This window comes from Anser brachyrhynchus, assembly GCF_964034855.1.
Source record: "Anser brachyrhynchus genome assembly, chromosome: 13".
NCBI lineage: Eukaryota > Metazoa > Chordata > Aves > Anseriformes > Anatidae > Anser > Anser brachyrhynchus.
The window spans coordinates 7,474,691-7,499,641 of NC_137708.1; the positions used below are offsets into that span (position 1 = coordinate 7,474,691).

At 41.8% G+C, this 24,951-nt stretch overlaps 1 protein-coding gene across 1 annotated transcript in view; it reads right to left on the reverse strand.

The window, feature by feature from the left end:
- The window catches only part of ZIC3 (Zic family member 3), a 223,401-nt gene that overhangs the window by 161,544 nt on the left and 36,906 nt on the right, over positions 1-24,951 (reverse strand). The window contains exons 8-10 of the mRNA XM_080553641.1: positions 22,833-22,903; positions 18,080-20,921; positions 3,565-17,501 (exon numbers count right to left, since the gene is read on the reverse strand). The gene's annotated coding sequence lies outside the window, so the exon portion shown is untranslated. The remainder of the gene's footprint in view (positions 1-3,564; positions 17,502-18,079; positions 20,922-22,832; positions 22,904-24,951) is intronic.

Consider the following 24,951-nt stretch of genomic DNA (forward strand, 5'->3'; position numbering starts at 1 on the left):
CTTCCACTTGGGGAGAGCATCAGGGCTTAGACAAGAAAGAGTTTCTGAATGATCTAAGTGAATTGTCCTGAGGAGACTGGCATTACTGTGAGCTTTGAACAGAACTACAGAGGGTCTTTTATAGATGTACTCCAGAGGGGAGATCCTTAGATGGGTCCTTTAATGCCTGTCCCCATATGTAATCCAGATGAAGTTCTTTATCAGATGGGGCCCGGATCTTGCTCCCATTAAAAGTTCTGCCACTGAATTCAGTGGAACAAATCTATTTGTCTTAGATGCTTATACAGTTCCCCTTATCTCAGTGCCTTAAAATAATTACCCTTCACTCTTTCAAGGAAGGGGAATATTATTTTCTCCACACTTGGCACATGGAGCGCAGCCAGGCCAGGTGACATGGCTGTGTGTCTCATGGACATCCAACACCAGGAAAAGACTTAGCTCCAAGTCTCCCATACCTTAGGCCAAAGTACTATCCCTCCCCTTGCCACCAGCAGGAAACCAGCTTTGCTAAATTGAGACACAGAAGTCAGATTAGAGCAGCCAGCATCCTTCTCCTGTTTGGACAAGGAGGAACAGAACCACATGACAGGACAACATGCAAGTATCTCTCACTTCTTATTTCAAGTACATTCTTCCAACTGGTCTCCTTAGGGTACCGTGCCTTCCTCAGGCACAACTACATGAAGAGGAGTTTGCCCACGTGCACTAAATGATGTCACGCTGCGTTAGCACACCTGCACATGCAAGACATCACAGCACCTCCTGGAGAAGCAGCAGCATACTTGGCAGCTTAATGGCATACCTGCCTATAAGCTATCCAGCAGGCTGCTGCACCTGACAGCTACTAATAACCATTTAGCCCATGGCCACTTGAGCATTAAAAAGGAAGGCCTTCTGAAAGCAAAATCACCTTCCTGAATGTTTGTTATTGCTTACACTTCTGTTAGCCCCCAGAGGGGCTCTAACTGGGAATCATGCCAGCTGGTCCCTGTGCACTGAAGGTTTTGTGTGCGCAGACCCAGAGTGAAGGCTGTTAGCACCAAAGGGAGCCTGGGTAGGTGATGGAGGGGTCGCCAGCAGACCTCAAAGCAGAACCTAGGTTCCCCATTTCCAGTCCAATAGACCGCCCAATGGCTCCCTCTCCATTTTCAAGAGTACTGACCCAAATACACAAACGAAAGCAAGCACATGTTGTTTATTTCCAAGTTTGAATGGAATGGTTTCCCCTGGGCTCCATATTTCTTGGAATTATTTGAACTGGAAACCAATCTGTCTGTATTCACTATTGATTTATTTTCTAAAAATCTCTCATCCCTAAAGTAACAGTGCCTTTCCATGTCTCAGCCTGCTGTTTAGTGACACAGTAATCTAAAAGCTATTGATCACTTGGGTCTCTACAGCCATAACACATCTTCCTAAGTGCCTTCACATAGGACTATATTTGCAACACGAGTACTATAAACGGCAGGGTTGCTAATACAATCAACAAAAATATTAATATAGATGTAACACGTGTAGTAACACAACGTGGACAAGGGACGATAGAGACTAGCATCAGGAGGAAGCAAGTATGGGCAATACGACTGAAGCTACATTTCTCTTTGAACTCAACATAGGCTGCAACCTAATTTCAGTCTAAACAGGAACTCAAGGCTGGACATTCACTCGTCAAAATCCCCCCTGCCTGAGCAGAAAAGTATCGGTGCTGGAAAGACCAAGACAGCCTCAATCTGCTCCAGCAATTCTAGTTGATTTCAAGTTTACTTGTAGTTCACATAATCCTGCATACACTTCTGCTTTTCTACAGTAGCAATTGGGGTTGGTGTCCCCACAGAAACCTGGTTGAGTTTACACCTCCCAGAAGACCTGCTGTTGCAGAAGTGCAGTGTCCTGCACCTCTTATTACTTTGAACAGATATTGTTAGCTGGTAGCATCTTGGAAGTCAAGCTCTTCGTTACATTTTTTCATGCTTCTCCACAGAGTCCATGACCGTGAACATGAGAGCTCACAACTCCAACTGATCTAAAGACGGACAGCACAATAGCTCATGTGACCAGCAACATTACTGCCTCTGGGCCTGCCTCAGAGTCACTCAGAAAGAGCCTATGCTACTTAGACTCGGTCCTGCTCAAGTAGATATATGAATAAGTACGTCAAATTAAGTCGGAAACGAGGTCTCCAGGGACAAGCATCTAGTGCATCACCCCAGCTGAGACATCCCAAGAGCTACAAATTCAAATTGGAAACATTGCCCAACAGAGAGAGAATGTCTCTGCAAGTCAATAGCTATCAGTGTTCACCACCTTACCCAGCAGAGCAGCAGTGAACTGCGGCTGTCCAGTCCTCTCAACCAACGAGAGCTGAGACGTGCTTATTTTACATAGCATAACTCAGCTCTGCAGCCTGGACTCTGCTCCACGCTCTGTGCAGCAACATTGTTTTAGTGCCTAGAACAGAATATTTTCTCCAAAATGCAACACTGCTCATAGCATCAGGACAGCTCTACCCGACACTGTTAAGCAGTATGTCTGGGGACAGCCTTGCTCAGTAATTTTTCCAGAAGCAGGAGACATTTGTAACCATTTAAAATTTCCCACCCAAGGAGTTTTGCACTTGTCAGTTTACCTTATGCCACAGGTTTTTAATTTAGTTGTACGGGAAGAAATTTTATATGCCTCAAATTTTATATGTTAATGCCAGATGTGAACACACTAGCACGTGTTCTCTCGCTCCCCCATGCTGCACTTCTTGGGAAAGGATGCTTTATTGCTGCAGCTCCAACTACTCAGGCAATCAGTAAAACTAGTGGCAGACCTGGAGGCAGAAGTCCCTGTTCCTCAACATTTCTCAGTGCCCTGAGGAATTCCAACTGGCAAGACAAACTGCTGGCACATACCTCCCAGCCTTCTGAGCACAAAATATCCCTAGCTGCAAAAGGATTAAAAACTAAAATTTGATTTATTAAATTATGAAAGTCAATAAGAAAACTGCTGAAGATCGTGCACTTTCTATTGCACAGTGAGAGTGCATTCTAGGTGCTTCTATGTACTGGGAGAGTTAAGAGTATTAATGCAAGCAGCCTTTAAATAAATGCAGGTGCCAGAATTTTTCTATTATGTAGACCTGAAATGAATGAACACTAAAAGGTGCAACTTCTTTTGATTACCATTTTTCTGCTTTAAATTGACTACCTTCTTTGTGCATTTTATTGTGTTTTTGTTGTTGTTGTTGTTGTTGTTTGTTTCTTGAAGTTAAATATTTTTGCAGCTCTTGTTGGTTATTAAAGCGTAACTCAATATATGATACCATTTGCTTTCCTGGACTTGCAGCATTCTTCCCAATGCATCCCTGAAGAAGAGCCATGCAACTCCAAACTCCATTAATATTATAAAGCATCAAAAATAACAATGCTTGTTAATAGTGTTTACAAGCTTGCACATGTTAAACAATATGCAGTATTTTCTTGCTAGCAGCAGTGACCAAATAGTGCTGTCACTAGCAGAGCCCCAAAGCCTTGGCTAGAAGAGACAGCCAGCCAAGAACTCTGCCTCCCCCAAACGCACCTCTCATTTTCTTGTTTCTCCTTTAGCAAGAACTGTCCCTGTGCATTCAAGGGAAGCCAGACAGGCCCTGGGGCCAGCCAAGGTGGGTGAGCAGGCAGAGCAGACCTCTCTTCTGGCCTCACTCTGTATCAGCAGGCATCCACGACCTGCCTCCAACTTGAAACGCTATGAACTAATCCACTTCAGAGCAGAGTCCATCCTTAACAGGACACTTCTGCAATTCAAAAGCACATGTGTTTGCCTCCAAACAGCCTGCTTCAAGTACTCCATCAGCATTATAACCTTCAGCAAAGCGGGGGGAGAAGGGGCCCAGGGCAGCTCAGCATGGTAGCGCAGAAGTCACGGAGGGGCCCATTTCAGTTTGATTTGTTGCGGCACTCTAGATGCAAGATGAAATCTGAGAGATGAAATCTGAGCAATTTCTTGCTTCTCTTCTTTCTGGACAGTATATTAACACTATAAAGAAGGCTGAACAGTGGGGCTTCCCAACTCCATTATTGTCAAGGCTTTCAAAGGCAGTGGCTGAAATGCCCAGTGCTGTCTTTGTTGCTCCTGGACTCAGGTCTCCGCCATGTTGCACTCCTGTCAAACCGCAAGGCCGAGCAAATTAAAAATAAGCTTTCTCTGGAGGGGTGGAGGAGGGGAGAGACATGAGAAGCACTGCCTGAGCCTACACACAGTGCCCATTACATTCATGCTACTCTCGGGTTCCTTGTGTAAATAAGGGAAGCAGAAAAGCCACAACAGATGCCAGTTCTCCTACCTGAACTCCTGCACCTGACTTTCTAAGGCACTAGCGTGAAGCCATACCGTGGCCCAGGCTTTAAGTGGGTGCTGCAGTCCAACCAGAGCTGCCAGTCAGTCTGCTGTACCTGCCACCAATCATTCTGGTCAGGGATAAACGCGAAATGTGCTATTTTCCACCTCCAGGAAAGGGTTTACTTGTCCCCAAGACCTATGACAGGCTTGTTACAGACCATTTCAATTCGAATCAACTTGTCAAGAAAAGAAAGTGGAGAAAACGCATTAATTAAGTAGCTTTACTCATGCAGAAAAGCTGCCAGCATGAGCATTTTAAATTACCTGGGCACACCTAGTGGATTTGCATTCCCTTGGCACAGCTTTGCTCCGGCCCACAAAGCATCATCCACCTCATACTTCCATCTGAGCGAGGAACAAAAGGGGCTGACAGCCCAGCACCACCTTCCCCTCTTGGGGGCTAGCGCCCTTTCCGAGGGATTTTGTGTTGGTTTATGCAGAAACCTCGCTCCCGCTAGATGCAGGGAGAGGGAGTTTGGATTCTTCTGTAAAAGTAAAGACCGAGGCAAAAAGAGGCCTTCCAGAAACAAAGGAGGTGGAGCTGTGGCTGGCAGGGGGGTAACTGCATGCCATTGTTAAATATTAACATAAAATAAAGCAGTAGAAATGGATGTCCATCAACAGAATTAGAAGGAACTAAGTGAGTTTAAGAACAAAAGGTTTACTTATTTAAATTACAGGAGATGAAAAACAGCTGGGAATGCAATTTATAGCACAAAGTACAAAGCTACAAGACTGTTAAATGTAATTATATTTCAAAGTACTTTTTCCCCTCCATTTTAAACTAAACATGTACAATCATTTTAACTAAAATAAAACTAATGACAACGTAGCCTTTAGATGTTCCATCCTGTCCCTCAATTGCTTTCAAATTCAGCTCATCCGTTTGCATTAACTAAATAGTTTGAATCCCCCCTCCAAATAGAGGTCGGCCTTTCAAATAGGAGACTAAAGCTTGAAGAAAGAAAACCACTATAAGCAGATCATTATTTTTAAAAATTACCTCTTGCTATTCAATTCATGGACCTTCAATTGTACTTTCATATTTGTCTATCACTTCTCTGCACAAAGGACGAGTAGAAAAGTAGCTGACTAATTAACTTTAGTGTATGTTACATTTGATTTGTACATTCAGTCATAGCGAAGATGCCTATCACTAAAGATATTTAAAGGTCCAAGTTCTTTTTCCCGCTTGAGAAAAAAGAGCACCAGCATTCAGTCTCTGGACCAAGAAGGGCCTAGCACTGAGATGTAGCCTGCATCAAGGTCTTGGGTTTCACAATCACCCTGCACTGCCTTGATTGTGCCTCCACTATTACGTGCAACAAAGCCCTCCAGGTGAAAATTCTGCATCCACCTGAGACACTGGTATGTTTTTTTTAGTTCTGCAAAGCCACTGTTTGGCTCCACCACCCTCAGGAGCAGCATACCCCAAATCTCAACTGCACTGGGCTCCAACCAAAGTGAGACCTGTCTATTAAAGCTATTTTTCATTTCAGGTGTTTCCAGCACTGAATCACAAAACTAGATCCTACCCTGCAGAGCACTGCACCCCCTTCTGCCTCTTTAAGTTGCCTCTTGTTCCTTACCTGATGAGACCCTTTATTTAGAAGACAGTGGGTTCCACCTCAGCATAACAAAGGGTTTATCACCATCCTGCAGTGTGCATCTCTAATAGTCACTGCTTAAGGCCATAAGAGCTTTTAAAATTAGAGCCAAGAAATGTTTTCCAGCAAATCAAAATGCTGGCATAACCAGCTTTATCATGACACTAGCTTTTCTGCCACCAACAAAAAAAAAGTTCAGGAACCCTTATTACACAACAATATTTTATGTTAGCTAAAGTTTCCTTCCAACATAATTTTCAGGCTTAAAATATGTTCAAGAGCTAAATGAAACCCCTTTTGTTCCACTTCAAAATTATTTTTTTCAAAATGAAATTGCTGTGACAATTTTTCCCTTGTTTTAGGACAGCTTAAAAAAACGTAACTTGCTTCAGATGCCAAAGAGCTGCCAAAGGGAAAAATAAAGTCAGTCACTTGGAGAGATTTTTTTAAAGTTAGGAACATAGTTTGAGTGCTCTGGCTGCAATAAGCTACTGGTTCCGATTCACCTAAAAGAATACCCAATGGTACCAGCTTAAGATAGCAAGCTATGAAAAACACATGCACATATAAATTAGCTTGCTCTTGTCCTTGCAACAGCCTGTACCAGATGTTTCAGAGACACAAGAAGCCTTGAATTAGACAGATGTGAGATAATCTACCTCCCACTATGGGTGTCTTCCTAATCCCTTAAAACCTGAAGCAGAAGATTTAGTATCTTTCCAAAAACACTGCAGCAGTTTGTTTGCCTGAACTATTATGAAAGACAAAGCTAGCAGTGACACATTTTACAGGTCCTGTTCTCAGTTACTTATAGCTTTGCCAAATTTTGGACTGAAAGTTTCATTCCAGGTACCTTTCTTGGGCTAAGTATTTGCATTCTCTTTGATAGCTCCTGCAAGAGATATGTAATCCTGAGAAAATGACTTGAGAATTGGACATCACTCCATAAGCACTGTAACAAATTCTTGCTTGCCATTTTAAAGCACAAACAACTTCCCAACAAAACAGTCACTTGAATTTCACTGCAGGGACTTAGCTGTTGTCAGGGCTGTGCCTTTTGCTAATTTGAAAGAAAGGAACAAAAAAAAAAAAAATCACATTTGTCCAGGTTATAAATCTTTGGGGAAGAGAGATTCATCAGAGCTCTTTTAAAGCACCATCTGCAGAGAGCAGTCTCCAGCCTGGCTCGACAGGCTGAGCTGAATTTTCTCTTCCCCAGTTCCCCACGGCAGCAGGCAGAAGAGCTGAGGCTCTGGTTGTTGCCACTCCCAAGATCCCGCTGCTTCTGGTACCAACACAACATGAACAGACTGCAGAAAATATGGGCAGGGAGAACCACATCTGGGAGAGAACAAACCAGGGAGAAACACTGAACAGGAGAAGTTGGAAGCTGATAACTGCAGATGAGGGACTGATGGTGGGGCTAGGACATAGGAGCACTGCCTGAGTAGGCCTCAGGGACAGCACTCATGAGAGAGAAGAGACACCATGACATGGTCACGATGACTGTGGACAGGAACAGATGCAGCAGACACTTGGCAACGGTACTTGGCGAAGAGCATATGAGAGCATGGGACTGGACTGGCACAGGGAAGAACTGGAAGAAACATGGAAAGAGGACAAAGCTCAGAGACAGGGAGTGCAACAAGACTACTTTACTGCAGGGACCAAAACGGAATCAGGGGTTCCTCCATTAGAAAAATATATTCCTAAAAGGTTTCAATCCTCCTTGACCAGTTCACACATTAAGGTATTTGTGTGTTTTTCGATTTGTTCTACTACAGCTACTGAAGAGGCATATAAAGTCTGTCATAACGTGCAAGTCTTGATTACTACAAAGTTGCAACACTTTGATGCAAACACATCAAACAGTAGCCCCTGGGAGAAAAAGCCTCGTCACCTAAAAGCTACTGCAATGCCTTGCATAGAGGTCATGTCAGTATCACATAGACAGCCCCAATGCTGAATGTTTCTTCACTTCCATACAAATAATAACAACAAAAATATCTAGTGTTAATTTGTCCAGGCATTTCATTCGATACACAGATCTTGGTAGACCCACTTCCAGCCACTTCTGGTGGCCGTGGTTATACACACAGTTTTACTGGCTTAGCACAATATGCCATCTTAGATCACTTCAGCCAACAAAAGTAAAAGGCTAAGCAAACAGTGTCTTTGTTTAAAGTAAATCTTAAACAGATTAAGAACGGGTTAAATTTAAGATCTCTGCTAGGCTACTCCACACAGTCTTTTGGTTTAAAAGTGAAAATACACACATAGACAATCCACAAGCAAGACAGTTTGGGCCAACATACTACAGTAAATAAAGAAAGCTGGATACTGAAGTACTTGCAACCACAAAAATGGAAGTCAGCTCCTAATGTTTAACTGCAAACAAGATGTGAACAACATAAGGAGGTGGAAAAACATTCTAGTTCCCAGATTACTGCCAGGACACCTTGTTATTAAGACATTGCTAATTTTGCAAAACGAACTATAAAATATTCACTATAATAATTCCAGGTATACTGTGCTCAACAAAGGAAAGTTCACCATGTTGTTGTTGTTTGTTTGTTTTTTAAAGGGATGCATGTTCTTGTTTCTTTATTAGGCTTGTTTGAATATTAGTTTGTTTTTAAAAGCCACAGCTCTATGAAAGTCTGACACAGCGATGGCGGGGGCACAGGCCCAAAAGTACACATTGCCCCCCCCATGCTGCCAGGCCACCAGGTGCCTCCAAAAATCCTTCCTTGAGAACAGCGAGAAAGCAGATGAAGGGAAGGATGAGACTACGTGGTATCATATGGTATCAGGATGAGACTATATAGTAACTATACTGTTCCGTCCTGGACAGCTACCAGCCCTAGCACTGATAACACCATTGTCAAATTGTGCAGGGTGATTACTGTAAGTGGGACCATGATCCTTGTGTGGATTACCTGGGGAAGAAAGATAGCTTTAAAATGTCCTTAAATGACACAGACTCCACTACTATTGAATAAAGCTATGCTAGGTTCTCTGAATTACACTTACACTCCAACATTTTCACGTACTTTCTTTTAGACAGGTACTTTTTTTTTTTTTTTTGGCCTGGCTACCTTTTAAAGTTTATTGCTAATTTTCCGATCTGTTGCATCAAAAAATCCCTGCAAACACTGTTACAAACCATAGCTAAGCATCTGCAAGTTATAAAATATTTAAAAGTTTTACAGTTTAACCTATCTATTGGCAATAAAACATACTCCAACACAAATGCACTATTTGAGACAGATGTTTGAAATATGAATGAATGCTTGAATATTCAGTTTTAAATACTCATGATAAAAGAAGCTGCAGAGACATGCCATTGATCTAATACTTGTTTGCACATTCCTTAGGGCTATGCATGAAACATAATGGGATTTCTATGTTCCTAAACAACAAAAGGTGTAAAAATGCCTTTTCAGTTGCAAACTTTGTTCATTTATTCCTGTGGCAAAAGAATGCAAATCTTAAGTCATTTTTTGTGCACTGACATCAAGTCTTTCTCACACAAAAAGTTCCTTAAAGAAACAAGAAGAAAGTTCAGAATAAAGTCATGCTTCCTCCCCCACTTGTCCCTTAAAGAAAAGGAGAAGGGGGAGAGAGAGAGAAGGAAATTTCACTTAACTCAATTGTACCTGCCAGCTAAAAGTGAAGGCTGCTTAAGTGAATGACCCTAAGCTATTAGGCCTATATGTCATTAATAAGAATGGGTTAGCAAGGTCCAAGTAAAATATTTGTTTCAATATATTTAGGGATTCAGTACATCTACTGCATACATTTATGCCCCAGCTTTGTAGTTAAGTAACAGAACCTGTTCACAGACAAATGGCAAAACAATTTTCTCTACATTAAGGCAGGTAATAGCTGGCAATTTATAAACAAGAGCAAGACGTTATTTCATACAAAGTAATATTTGCTGTTAATCCCTCTAATTTTGCTTTTTCAATCTTATTTGTAGAGTGGAAGGGGAGGGAAGGGGAGCTTTTTTTTCTTTTGCTATGAAACTGCAGACATTTAAAATTAATATTAAAGGAGGAACTGAAGGAATGGGCTGGTGGGATGTGCTTGCAAGGAGAAGTGTAGGGAAACAGTGTTAATGTCAGAATCAATCCTTGAGCTATGAATAACTTAACTTCAAAGCTGATGCTACTGTCTGACGGAGCACCCTATGTCTTCAAGGAAGATAAAGCCACATCTGCAGTCAAACCAATGTTTAATTCAGATTACGCAGAACAATACAGAATCTTGACTGCAGCCAATTAAACTAAGCTTTCACTGACTGATAAAAATGTCATTTTGAGTCCTTTCTGTGCACAAGAAACAGTTTGAGAGCGTTACAGTTCTGAATCCACACTTATTGACCTAAGACATTTTTGTACTTAATACATCAATACCAGGATTTCAATTATGACATTTTATATTCTCCTTTCAAAATGGGAAGGATCTTTACTTCTATAACAGGGACAAGCTCTCATAGCTCTGTAGGAACTATGCAGAAGTACTGGGAACATTTTCCAATGAAAAATGCAGTTGCTGTAAGAACATTAAAATAAGGTGATGCTGGAAAGTGCAAAATACTTTGCTCAGGCACTGTCCATACATTGAGGTGCATTTCTCCAATCAGTCTCACAGCTGTAATTCAAGAGAGGTAGGCAAAGCCAGTCTCTGTTCTTGCGTCCCAACCACCCACCCACTGATCTGTGGTGCCCCATGGGAGACACAGTCTGGTCCAGGGCCCGAACATACATGAAGAACAGGGATGGTTGTCTCCCAGCTCACACTCCTACAGAGTAACACACCACAAGAAGTGGCGTGTGATATCTGTGCTGTTCAGAAACAACACGTTGCAGGTTAGCTTAGGAAATTGTAATGAAGCATTTCAGTTAAAGACTTCAGAATGAAGCATTGACTCCACTGAGTCACAGCTTTTCAGAATAACAGTTACCGGCACTGTCAACAGTAAACACAGAAGTGTTCAAATCCAAGAACTGACTGTTAATCCAACTTAAACTTTGAGATCCATTTCCATGATAGCAAAACAAAAAAATCATAGGTAACACATGGGTGTCTAAATGACTACAAATTAACACAGCTGTGCATCAAGACAGGGTGGTCACAAGGCAGTCAGATGGAAGTGACATCACCTGGAAGTTTGAAACACCACTGCAGAAAGAAGCTAGATGATTACACTATTGATCACATTCAGCTGCAACTCTTCCTCACTGCCCTATTTCTAAAAGGCTGGCCCCAGTGTTCTTGGCCAGCTTGTTGAAGAGTTACTCTCCCTGTGCCTCAGACCCCCACCCGTAAAACAAAAGCAATTTCATCCCTGCCCTATTCACTGCTCACCTGTCCATGCAACAGCAAACTCTTTGGGGACAAAGACTGCAGGCAAATCTTCACACTGGGGTTGTGGCCTTTAGGAGTACCAAATACAAATAAAAAATTCATACGGAAGTAGTGAAAGACTGACCAACACCTGGAAGGGAGCAGAAGTGTGAAAGCAGCTGCATCACCTGAAGTCTACACTTTGCCATTGGTATCAGACAAATGGCATGCAAGCAATGTTAACTGCCGGCAGTAAACTTCACCTATAGGCAGCCAGAAGTGAAGGGAGGGAACAATTGAACTAGTTTCCATAAATCCCGGGATTTTCTAGCTAACCGTGCAGCTGTACAACTGCAGCGTGCAGGCCGGTTTGTGTAATAAGAGAAAGGCAATATTACAGGCAGTCGACATATTTCAAAACACAGTAGCGTATTTCTTCAGTGTTTTCTTTCACCCTCACCCCGATTCTGCTTATCAAAATGTAAAACCCACACAGCTGACATCATTTCCAGGGGCAAGGTGTGCTGGCCACCGCTCACACCTCAGCCAAGTGGAGCACCTGGCCGTGCAGATGTCCCAGTCCCTCCCGTTGGGGCACACACACGGCCGAGGAGAGGAGCCGGCTTGCTCAGGAGCTCTGCGAAACGGACAGCGCCTGCCTCGGTGCAGAGGGATAAAAGGAGAGCGATAAACGCTGTTGTTGTCGAGAAAGAGAAGAGTGCTTAGAAAGGCTTTCAAATAAGCAATTTCCCCTCTCATCAGTATCCTCTTGACTGCTAAGCTCTCTCTTTTGTCTCTTACCTTGAATGGTGATCAGCAATGCATGACTGGCCAAGGGGCATCAGCTGTAAGTCTAACGACCCCAGCCGGCTGAAGCCTCCGCGGAAGGGAAGACTGCGCTCCTTAGGACCCGTCCAATTCGTGGAGAAGGAAGAAAAGGCAAAGCGTGACAGCTTCATCTGCCTTGCTTGTTTTGGCAAAGGATGTAGGATTTACCATCCCCTATATTAGGTTTACTTAGCATCCCGTCTCTGAAACTAATCAGGCTTGAATGTGCAGGTGCCAGAAACCGCACCGCCAAGCAAGTTTCCACCCTACAATCCTTAATGAGATTTTGGCTTTTATCCTTAAGGATGAGGGTCAGGAGCTCTTCCACTTTGCGTGCTTCCCATCCTGACTCCATACAACTGCACTGCAACCAAGAAGTTTATTCCTTGCAAAGCATGTAACATCTCCTGGTCACATTTGCCTTGTGCTTCAGCTGAGCAGCACATGCTTAATAGCAGCCTGAGCACAGTCAGAGCACGCACTGAGCTAAAGGTCAGCAAAGATCAGCTTTACATTGAGTCAGAAGTGCCAGGGCCAAAAGATGCCAACTCTATCCTAGAAAGCTTGGTTTCTCACGAGGATCAATTTGCTTGTGATACTTTAACATTGTTGTTTAACCTGGCTGCATGATGAAGGGCTTTCCAGAGTTGATGTTAGCCATGCAGAGACTCTAAATCACTTCTTCACTGATCCATCCCTATTCAAGTACAGAGAAAGCAACAAAGTGTGAGAGTTTTTATGAGATGTTAGAAATTTGCAGTAGTCATCTTACAGCAATCAGAAGGCACCTCTTTTCACAATACTCAGACAATGTGTTATTGGCTATACAACAATTTTCACACAAGATTGTTTTGACATACATCTGTCTCCAGTTCAAGTAAATGAATCATCTTGGACTGCAGAGCAAACCCACTCTCCAGCCAAGGAGCCACTTTGCCCACCACAGAGTTGATCTTTACCATAAGGTTTTGTTAACTGCATGTACTATTGTACAATTACTTTTAAGTTTTGGAGCGACTCCCTCTGCCGTAGCAGCTTCAGACTTGGCAGTTCCCTCTCCTCCAGTAGAGCTGCGTCTTATTTTTGAAGCAACAGAGGGAGGTGGAAATGAAGAGTAAGAGTGCTTTTCTGCACCTTGGAAGGCCTATAGCATGAAGAGCCTAGAAGTGTTAACAGAATGACAGCACAGACTGTACAATGTCAGTAGATGCTTCACAGAATAGGGTTCTGACCAAAGAAATTCTACTTCTGGGAGAAGACTGGATGGAAAAAGTGATTTGGAGGCTACCAGAATGTGTACCCAACTGCAACACAGTAAGCAATTTGCAGGACTGCTGAGTACTCACAGAAGCAAATGAGACCAGTGAGGGCTCTGCTCTGAATGTACCAAGAGTATAAATTAGTACAACTCTGCGGTCACACACATTCTGTTGGACATCCCCATGGGTTAGCACCATCTCCACTCCCTCGTTTCTACACACTGTGTCATCCTCTCAGCTCAGTGTTGGCATGAAGATTTATACTTGCAGAGTGTTTACAAGTCAGAAGCATTTAAAAAGAAAAAAAACTTAGTAACTGTCCACAGCCCAGGATCTCATGGCATGCTGTAGCAAGGCACAAGACCACATGTGGAGTGAGAATAGAGAAGCACTGAGTGCTTACACAGCCCATATATACCAGTCCTGTTAGATAAAGAAATCTGGCACATGAGCCTTGCTCATGGCTCACACAAGGGGGCTCACTGACAATTGCATAGGCAAACTTAAGTGATTGATTTAATGCAACCCTAACACTTGATAAATACTGGGAACTGTCTTCAACATTGCCCCAATAAGGTAGGCAAATGCTCAGAGAGCTGCCAAGTTGCTGAACTTCCTCAGTTCAGAGCGAAGCTGCATGCTCAGCTATGAGGAGCAGCACTCTTTTCCTCTATTATACCAGGAGCTAACTCTGATCACCAGCCTGTTGCCATGTTATTCCTACCAGGGCCACGCTCCCCTTTCCACAAGTCTTAGAAGATAGAATAAAGTTTTAACTGGAACCAACCTTGCTACCTGCAATACCAGCTACTACTAAAACTCAAGTGAGATGCTACATTTGAAAAGCATCTTCCAGAAGACGCACTTTGTAAAATGAAGAGTGCCCTTGGTCCAAATCTCAGCACATGTAACTTCAGTTCATGCCTTCACTTCAGACTCTAAGATTTTATGTACTCAAAAAAAAAATTGCCTCCTCCATAGAAGGTTCTCCATCTCTCTGTTGGTTCTTTCACAAGATACAGCTTACAAAGGTTGTTTTTGCTGATTTAGACAGATGATAACCACAATTACTTATCATTCACATTCTCGTAAAGCCCACGGTGCCATAGGCTATGTACAGACCACCACTGTACAAAGCAACACAACATCAGAGAAGAGACACCCTCCTCCTCCAGCTCCTCTTCCAAGTATTGTGGTGTGTTACAAACAAGGCACTCCTTGCTCCTTCCACTAGGCATTGGGTGGAAGAAATAATCCTGAACCTATCTCCCACCAACGTCAGTAGTTGTTTGCAGTGCACAAGTTCCCATCCCCACCCCACCCCCCAAAAAATAAAAAATAAATAAAGGACACAATTATGCTTTCTAAGTTTATGTACAGCTACACACCACAGCTCCCAGTTTTTCTTAATCATCCCCCTGAAGGGCAGCAGTTCAGGACACAGACCCTTCACTCTTCTCTAGCAAACACTTATTTTCAAAGATATTTTGCCAGGGGAGGGAAACAAAAGGAACACTATTTTTTGTTTAGAAAACAGGAAAGAAGCACAGAGTTTAAGTAAAACAGAGCAGAAATTAATAGTCTGTTACATTTTGTGTGGTCATTTTTTCTAAAGGGAAATGTTACCAGGATGATTTTCTGAACAACTACAACTTAACAGAGACATCACATATCCTATTTGCACAAATAATTACACATCATTTAGATATCAGTCTTCCTTCTCAAGGCATCACAAGGGAGTCTGTTCACTTTTTGAGCACATGCAACTCCCATTAACATTAATGAGAGTTACTCACATGTACCGGATGGACAGTAGATCTCTTGAGAATCTCTGCATTCACCATACCATAGCTAGGGAAACAATGGAAATGTAACAAAGGCAGACCCTAAATCAAGGATGATTCAGCCACTGGACTGCCATACCTGACTTCCAGTGTTTCTCCTCACTGTGCTCCTTCCCTTCCTTATGAAGCATTGCTCTGGCACTGCTCATCATGCTCCCTAAGAGCTCATCTCCATCTCTGCACACCCCAGAGCTGATTCTGCCCTGGGTTTTTCTGGGAGAACCCACCACATTGCCAGTAAGTGTGAATCACTTACTGGGGATCCTGTTTCTCAAATGCTAATTAGCGGATCAGATCCAGATTTTCAGATTATAATTTTTTACTTTGGACCTTTTCAGATTTTGCATCCACTGACAAACAGAGTACCACAGCTAGCTATTTTTGCCAGCGGTTTCTGTTAGGGTTATGTCAATCAACATCATCATTCCTCTGTGGTGTTAGTGCCTTGAGGACTGACATATGCGAAAGAGAGCAGAAGTGCTAATGCTTTTCCACACGAGCGTGCCAGTCATATCACACTGAGACAGTACTAGCAGGTCTCTTAACCCCTCCTTTTCCATCTCTGCAGCCCTGTCACAACTGTTGAGTACTGAACAAGCTGCTGTTCTCAGCTATGCCAGTGAGAAAAATACATTTCCATGTGCTATACAAGCCTTATGCCTACTTATAATTCAGCAGGAGCTCCTAGTAAAGGAAGATGGTAGCGTCACTGTTAGAGCAGAGGAGCAGTTATCAGGGGTTTTAAGCCCTACACCCACTCTCCTGTTGGGAAACAAACCTTTTTTTCAGTGTCTCAAGCTCCAAAACAGTGACTGCATTACTTCTCATTCATTTAGAAGAGTACTGAGAAGGCAAACAGTGTTTGTGAAGGGTATTTAAAAAGCAGAAGTGCTTGCTATCCTTCTGTGTCTACACTACGACTTCTATATATCCCTTACAATACCCCTTTGGTCCCTTGCTTTTCTTTCACATCCAAATCCCTGAAATGCAGCTCCAGCTCACATCAGTGAGGCTGACAGAGAGCACTCTCCCTCCAGCAGGCAAGTAAACTTCATAGGAGTTCACCAAATCAACAGAATTTTGATGGGAAGTGAGACACTTCAGAGTCACTAAAGATGGCTTTATATAGCAGGACACAGTAGAGCCTGAACCTCACAAGCTATTATAAAATTATCACACTTAATTCTTCATTTTTGTTAGTAGGCTCTGTGCTCAATAGACAGAAACAGCACTGACTTCACAAGCTGCATCTTCCTGCACAAACTCCCTACAAATTCTCTCTGCGATGTGCAGCGCTGTTTTGTGTCCTAAGAAGTCCTTCACTCACATAAACTCCTAATCTAAATATATCACTTTCCATGTCTAACACTAGTTGATAAATTGTGTTCCCTTTATTTGTGCCATTCCACAGACATGAGACTTGGTAAAGAACTTTCTCCCTAGCAAGTTAAGCCAGATCTAAGCTGCTTCAAAATGCTGATTAGGCTTGCTTGTAGTTCACCCCTCAGAGGAAAACACAATTGTGTAACCTAAGAAAATATAATTGGAGAAGACTCCAAAGAGAAATAGAAGCAATGTTTACAAAATCTACTTAGCTTGTCTTTTGCTAGTTATCACAAAAGTAGAGCTTACCTTTAGAAACAAATTAAAACATATTATGCCAGAAAAAAACAGCTTCCAAGATCATGATGCCATATTAAATTCTTTCCCAAGCTCAATAAACTATGACTTATAAAACTTGTAAAATCTTTACTAGACTCTTGACAGCTCCACATGTGTCTGTGGCAAGACGAATGGAACCTTTTGCTAAACATCTGCTAAATCTTGTGTCTTGGCTAGAATGACTCTACCCGATAGCAGCAGTCTAATGCTTGCTGACTGTGGTCCGGGACTGTGATGGAATCTGCCTTTCTGCATGAAAACACCACGCTGCTTTGCTGTGGTGCTCTGTCATAGTCTGTATTTCCAGCAGCCGATTCCAGTAATAGCGCGTAATGGCACATCTCTTAGGGTAGTTGTGCTCAGCATCGATGCACTGTTCATCATGGGCTGAAATCATACAGCAGGCAGCTATGTTTTCAAAGAGGACGCACACCTTCTTTCAAAGAGCCTCCGTTTGTACGTGCTGCTTTGGAAGTGAGGAGCCCAGTAGCCTTGTCTGTGAGAGTCAGGGTACAAATCTAGAGGACAGCTTAAGAACTGCTGATAACTTTAACCTAAATAAATTCCTGAGAAAAATCAGAGAAGAGAAAGTAAATATGCTAATTTGTACAATATATACTAAATAGAGGAAACTCTCAATTATTTAATGATATTCTCCTATTCTACACAGTGAGGACTTCTGTTTTTCCAGGACATGCAAACACATGTATGTTAAACAGTTCTACCCACATATAACCAAGTATTGTGACTATTATGTCTCATCTTACTAAGTTCACACTGTCCTGTCAGGGCTTGAAACCCAGAGGACACTCAACCAGGAACACTATCCCCAATTTTTCTGGGGGCTCTCACATCTCCTTCTGAAGTATTTTGCAATGGACAGTGCCAGAAACCAGGCATCTGGCTAGCAGCAACTTAGGTGTGGTCTGGCATTTCCTATTTGATCCTCTACAGGAGATCTTTAAGAATATTTCCTTCATACAATTGTCATTTTCCTTAACTGAAGTTGTTCTATAACTCCTGATAAAACTCCCAAAATTTAAAATAACTTCCTTCCCCCATTGTAAAGCCTTTTATTTTCTAAGGCTGTTCCTATCCTAATATTGGAAAAAAATAATATATACATATAACCTGAATACTTTACCTGGAAATACAGCAATACTTAAGATAATCTTTCTGGCTCGCTCTTCAACATGTGATGCGTCATAGGACATGAAATTCAGAAGCATTTCTCCCTGTATATCACACGTACTTTCACTTACTGGGATGTTTTTTGTTTGTTTGTTTGTTTGGAAACTGGTATGACATCTTGACAGCCTCCTCAAGAATATCTTTCAGAAAAATGTTCACTATACCAACACTGCTTACCCCCCACACCTCCTTCCTCTCAGAAAGCAAGAAGATTGGAAGACAAAAAGCATGTCTGCATTCTTGCAAGAAAAAAAAATCTCTCACATCTAAAAAAGAAAATACCATGGCAATCTGGGAAATCCAGTGCACTGGAAGATGAAAGATAAATCGTGTTATATGAATGTTGCACATGTTGTTGTTATTATCTCCAAGAGGAGGACCCCATTGTGCTTAATACTACACAAGCTCAAACTAACAGGCAGTTCCTACCCCAGAGGCCTCATAACCTAAGATAAAAGCAGTATTGTCGTCCCCTTTTTATAAAGGGGAAGTGGGACACCAGAAGATTCAGCAGTTTGAACAAGTTTCTCAATGAAATGGCAGATCAGAGAATTGAACCCAGATTCTCAAGTCTTCATCATCCCCTGATTTAATCCACACATCATTACTCAATCATTTTAATTAAGCAGCAACATCTAAGCTTCAAACAAGTACCCATGATTATTTCTATGTAATGAGAAAGCAAGATGCTTGATCTATTGTTCATTCTACCATTACTTTTAGGTTCCTGTAAGAGTAAAATTTTAAGCCCATGTCCAAAAGATGCTACACAGCCACAAAGGAATCATTTGTATTCAATTCACATTCAACTCCTGACACATGGAGTGCACTTCTAAGTGGAATACTTTAGTCCTACCTTGGTATTTAATTTTGTAGGCCAGTGAAAAGGATTAATTTGAAAAGATTTATGCAGTTAGTAAAACATGGGACATGGTTATAAGACACTGTGAGAGCTTTTAACTGCAGGGACATAAAAAGGGGAAGAAGCTCAAAAATGGCAAAGATTAAAAAGTAATGTTAAACAGAAAACTAAAGGCGTTTGGTAGGTGAAGAAAGGGAATTTGCTGCAGGAGGTACGGAGGCTGAGGAGACAGAAGGTGGAAAGAAGATACAAAGGGCAGACAACAGCAACTTAAGGAGAAAGAGAGAGCAACTTAAGGAGAAAGGAGAGCAGAGCAGTCCTGGTCTGAGCTGCGTAGTACATGGGAAGTAAGGATGCAAGTACTTGAAAGTTCTTGTTGATAATTTACATTCCATGAGTCCAAGTTTAATTGTGTATTGCCATGTAATCATTGCCAAATGAGGGAAGAATCCCTCTCCAAAAGAGTCCAAATGAAAGGCTGAATTGTAAAGAACAACGGACTACAATGCAACTGGGTGCCTTGGGACAGCACCCAAGAGGGAATACAAAGGCTTCTGCTTCTGTGTTACTATTTGAAAAGTTACTTCAGGCAAGAGAGCTCAGAGGTGATCTGGCCACTGAGTACAAGTACAAACGCTGGTGGTGCACCAAGAACTGGGACAGCATTTACTGCACCAAGAAATGAGAGTACCAAAAAAGGCTTTGCTAAAGAGAAAGATGAGTCAAAGGACTGGCCTACTAAAAGCAAATTACTTACATATTCAAATTCAGAGAGCACTGACATCTATCTTTAAACAGGCATGTAAAAAAATATTACATGCAAGTATAAGCAGCAGCAGTATTATGATTCACAGCTGGTCACAACGTAGAAGAAAAATATTACAACCTCTGGGAATAGACTAAGAGCAGCTATTATGTTGCCCAAGAGCCTGACACTAAGAACTCAGTTGATCGAAACTTTCTGAAAAAAACAAGGCAGCGCAAGCTGCGTACCTCAAAAAAATATATATATTAACAACTATCCCAGCGAGTAAATTCAAATTCCCACTTCATCTCACAGTATAAAATAAGCTGTGAAATCACACACTTAAGAAGCTACCTAAACATTTGTCCAATTAATATCTGAACCCAAGTCAACATTTCAGGAATCTTGAAAATGTTTTCTTATCTTAGAAAATTAGAGAAAAAATAGGACTTAAAACAGAGGAGGGATACAAGCTCTTTGGAAGTGCCCAGAACTATATTAGGCTTTCTAAGCCTAAGAATAATCTGAGAGCAAATTCACTGATGTAGAGCAGCTGAGAAAAAGTACACCATGAAACTACAACCTTAGAAGAGTTAACCCTGGGCCTAATAGAAAAGCTGAGGTGGAAGATGACATTTGCACAGCAAGAAGGCTGGACAGGAAGCTATACCCTGGGGAACCGTGAAGTTTGTACAGGACGAAGAGAATGAAAACTCGTAATGAAGTTCAGATACTTTCAGACAGGGGAGAGCAATACAATCTTGCCAAACTGGATGGGTCTACTCGGCTGGAAAACAGCCTCTCACAATCCAAGAGTTGCCTGAATTGCAGCAAATTCTTCCAGTGATTTTAAAGAAAATACAGACTGAATTGTACTCCCATACAGTGAGCTTTACCTTCATAAGACAGCAATCAAATTTGATTTGTTCTCAATATGTGATCAGAGCTTTGTTTTGGGCCCTGTTTGAAGAGAACTAGTCATAAAAGGTCAGAAGTACAGGAGGAGGGTGTAGGGTTCTCCCAGCAGACCAGACTACTACTACTTTAACCTGGAGGTCACCATAGCAATCAGAGCAAAAAGCTAAACATGTTTGAGAAAACTCTGAATTCAACTCTTAAGAGAACTGATTTTCATTCCTCCCTCTGGAGCAGAGACTGGGAAGTGCCTCCCACTGCAGCTCTTGGGACCTAGGGGAGTAAGAGTCAAACAAAACAATATCAGAAACTGAGATTACATTGAATATTTTGAAAGTGCACGCAAGTGGACCATTATTTTCACTGGTGGCATTAAGCCATTCTCCCAGCCCAGTTACAATCACTGAGTTTTAAATCACTGAGTTCCATTTATTTCTACAGACTTTCAGTCTTGAAAAGGCAAATTTACTTCCTCTGTTTTTACGAAGAAAAAGTAGATAGGGTTACATAATAGTGCTAGACACCTGATGTGGCAAATTGGGGAAGGGTAAAGCTATGTTGGATTACTGAAGCTGTACAGGAAAATTTCTCTGGTAATGTCTAACATTTCAACTTTATCCGTTCTGACAGCTTTCTAGCTTTTCAGCAAGAAACCCTAAAACAAATATTTTCAATCGCTACCTCAATAAAATTAAATTTGCAGAATTTTTATTTGGACAAGCCTTTAAATTTTTTTTTTTTTAAATCACCACCACCAACAAAAAATATAAGTTTGTTTTCACCTTTTTAAAGAATAGAACATTTTCTTGTTAAACATCTTCAAAGACTAGCAAACATTTTTCTGAGAAATTTCAACTAACTCTAGAGAGTAGTTCTGGAAAACTCACTCTTCCTATGCAAACTGCTGTGCAGTATCAGCATCCCCATATAATAATCTTAATCCTCTGCTGAATGAAAGTACACGTGAAGATTAACAGAAATTTCTGCCAATACATTCATTTTCTCCTGGGAATGCTGGAGCAGCTCAAAGTCTACCTTTCCTTCTGTGTTATTTTAGTTATTTTCTGGATAGCAACATGTAATTCTTTCAATACTACTAAGTTTGAGAGAAAGATCACTCATCTCTCAATCTTCTCCTTGTTAATTTATCATCTAGTGTTTGGGAGGAAAAATAATATAAAAAGAGAAAAACATTGTATTCTCTCAGGAGAAGTCAGATCTGGGACACTATACTAGGAAAAAATAATTGGTCCCATTATTATCATTGTCTCTAGCTTTACACTTAAGGGAGAAATATGTCTGAGTAGCTGGTTACATCAGCAATGGAGATAGAGAAAGAAGAAATTCCCACAGTGTGAGCAAGGCTTCACACACTTAGAGAACGTGACCACACACAATACACATTACAGTGGAGAAGAACAAAGCAACCTCAGGAAATGTCCCCAATTGTTTTCGGATGATTAAGGACATATGCCAACAAGCCTCTCCTTGTTCAGGGAACCTTTGCAACTTGACTAGGTCAAATTTACATAACACAATTAAAGATATCGAGTGGTTAGGGTCTATATAAAACTTGCATTCAGAACAATGTAAGATGCAAGTTTCAGACAATTTTGTTGTTTCCGTCCAATTCAACCCAGGGACAGCTTTATCTCTCAAGTTAAAAGAGCCGGGAAGAGATTAAAAGTCAGCTTAGCTAATGTAAATAGCCAATTTACATTAACGTCAGCCATTTGTTTCAGAATCAAAACACACACATACTTCAAGCAGTAACAGCAGTTTTAGAAAACAGCATTAAGCTGGCATGAATGTCAGGCCTTTGAATAAAGATGCTGCCTCTTCTTTCAAAAGCCACTGCACAAAGACCTAGAGCTTTCTGGATGAAATAATATCCCTCCAAAAGCTGCCCTGAGGTTAGCAGGAACTCGCCAGGTTGTTGCTCTTTGCAGCGGAGCAGCCAGAACTGCCTGCACCAGGTGCTGAGCAAGAGCAACCATCGCCAGCCCCAAAGGCTTCCACCAAGCTCCACAGCGGGTGAAAAGAGCGCTCCTCCAGGCATTGCTGATTCTGTTATCACCCCAGAGCTCATCCATAGAAGAAGTTTCAGCTTTGAGTTAACCCATTGCCAGCATCACCTTGGTGTTAGGTCAGGAGTGCCAAAGGCAGGCTTTGAGAACAACTCACCTCTACAAGGATTGTTCACGTCTCTTCTCCCTCCCCTGGTCAGCCAGCCTAATAAAAGGTATTACAGCTCCCTACAAAACATTCAGACTTCTGTAGAGAAGCATTACAAAAAGTCAGTCTTTTTTTTTTTAAAAAAAAAAAAAAAGGTAAACTAAACATAGTACTTGGAGAAAAATGTAAGGCTTCCTGTAAATTAAACTGAACCTTTTTACATAATAGATCGCTCACAGCTATTTGTAAGGAAGTGACAAAGCTGCTGCAGATCTTAAGATATTGTAGCAAGGTTCACAGATGCACTTATGTAAATATTTTCTGACAACTCAGCTGCTACTGAAAACATTTTTGAAGTTATCAAAAAGAATTTAAAGTATTTTCCACTCTAGTCATTAACTATGCATTTGCAAAAAGGCTCCATCAGAACTGCTGAGCAAAAGATCCCTTCTGCAGAAGGCACAAGTTAAGACAGCAACGCTTACAAACTTGCCACCAAAACCCGAAATCCAGCACTGCTGCCAGAGGGCACTCCACTACCAGCTCCATGGACCAAGCCAGCAAGAAACAGGTTTTCACATTCAGAGCGATATCACCCACCACACAAGCATCCCCCTCATGCTGTAAGCTGGTCAGGCTGCTAAACCAGGATGGGTTTCCCACTCATCAGGCTGCCAAATACAGCACTAGGCCAATTCAGCCAAGGTAAAGTTATACAGCCAGAGAGCAAGAGCCAGGGCCTGACCATGACCAGCTTTTGCCACATGAAAATATTGAAACAGAGTACTTTACCCCAATACTGTTATCTCTTTCTTGGCGTTATAAAGCAGAAATACTACATGGCCTGGCAGTGGTCCATTAGCATATGTATATATACCATCACATATGCATTGCCAGTCAGCTGCGGTTTCTTTTGGAGCTTTTCTCTCCAGACACTTAAATTGAATAATCTTTACTGTTAAGAACATACAAAAAAGACATTTATTAAATAAAGACCTTATAAATTACAGACAATGAAGAGCAGCCCATTAATGGTTTGTTATCTCTCTAGCAATCCTCCAGAAATCATTGTGTGGGCACACCAGATCCAAGACTATTAAATTCTCTATTTAGGTCTCAGATTCGAGACAAAAAGCTTTGTGAAGACATGTCTGCAGACAGCCCTCCCGACTGGGTATGCTCCAAGCCACCTCAAGCATACAAGACAAGATATTCCTGCTAAGGTCAGCAGGAGCTAACATAGCTAAAAGGAGTTTTGCTATAGCTCTGTTTCAGTTGGCACAATGACTTGGTGCTTGAGGCTTGATACCAGTTGCCTGTTTTTTGCCCAAACAGCACATCCTTTGCAGGGTGAAGGCAAAGGATGGGACATACCCGCACTGATAGGGAAGGTCAGGTGATACCACATTGCCAGGAGACCACATCTGAGGTACAAAAACTGCCTGACAGCTCCTCAACCATGTAATTCATTCCTTTTCTCACAGCTGCAGAACGCATATCTCACAGCAAAACAGATCTTCAGGGCAATCTGCTTTCAGAGTTCAATACCACATAGCACTAGGGATGCTTAGAGAAGTGTAAAAGACAACTGGACATATTTACAGCACCATCTCCTGACCAAAGTACCCAATTAATGATTAAAAATCATACATTACAGCCAAAAGAAAAAAAAAAAAGCATTTAAATCAATTTACCTGTGTGTGCACAGTCACGTTTCAAACCCATACAGAGATTTGTGCAATGCTTGTTATTCCACTAGAACTGATTCATGTCTTTTACTTGGTTCCTTTTAATTGTTATTTGATTTCCCTGTATGGGTGAGAGGTATTTATAATACCATCCACTGCACCAACAGATCAGGCAGGTCACACCATCCTGGGGAGATGAAAGATTCTTCTCTCCAGAGAAAAAGCCACATTTAAAGCCAGGGAATGGTCCATTTCTTAGCACACTCTCTCCCGACTACAAAAGGGAGTGTAGGGAGTTTAACCCTACAAACACCCCCCACCCCCAGGCTTTTCCTGTGTTGTCTGAATATGCGCATACAAGTTTGAGTGCTCTGGCACTGCAGCTGTGACACATTTTTTCTATAAAGGTGCTCACACTACAGAGCAGCAGCAGCAAACGC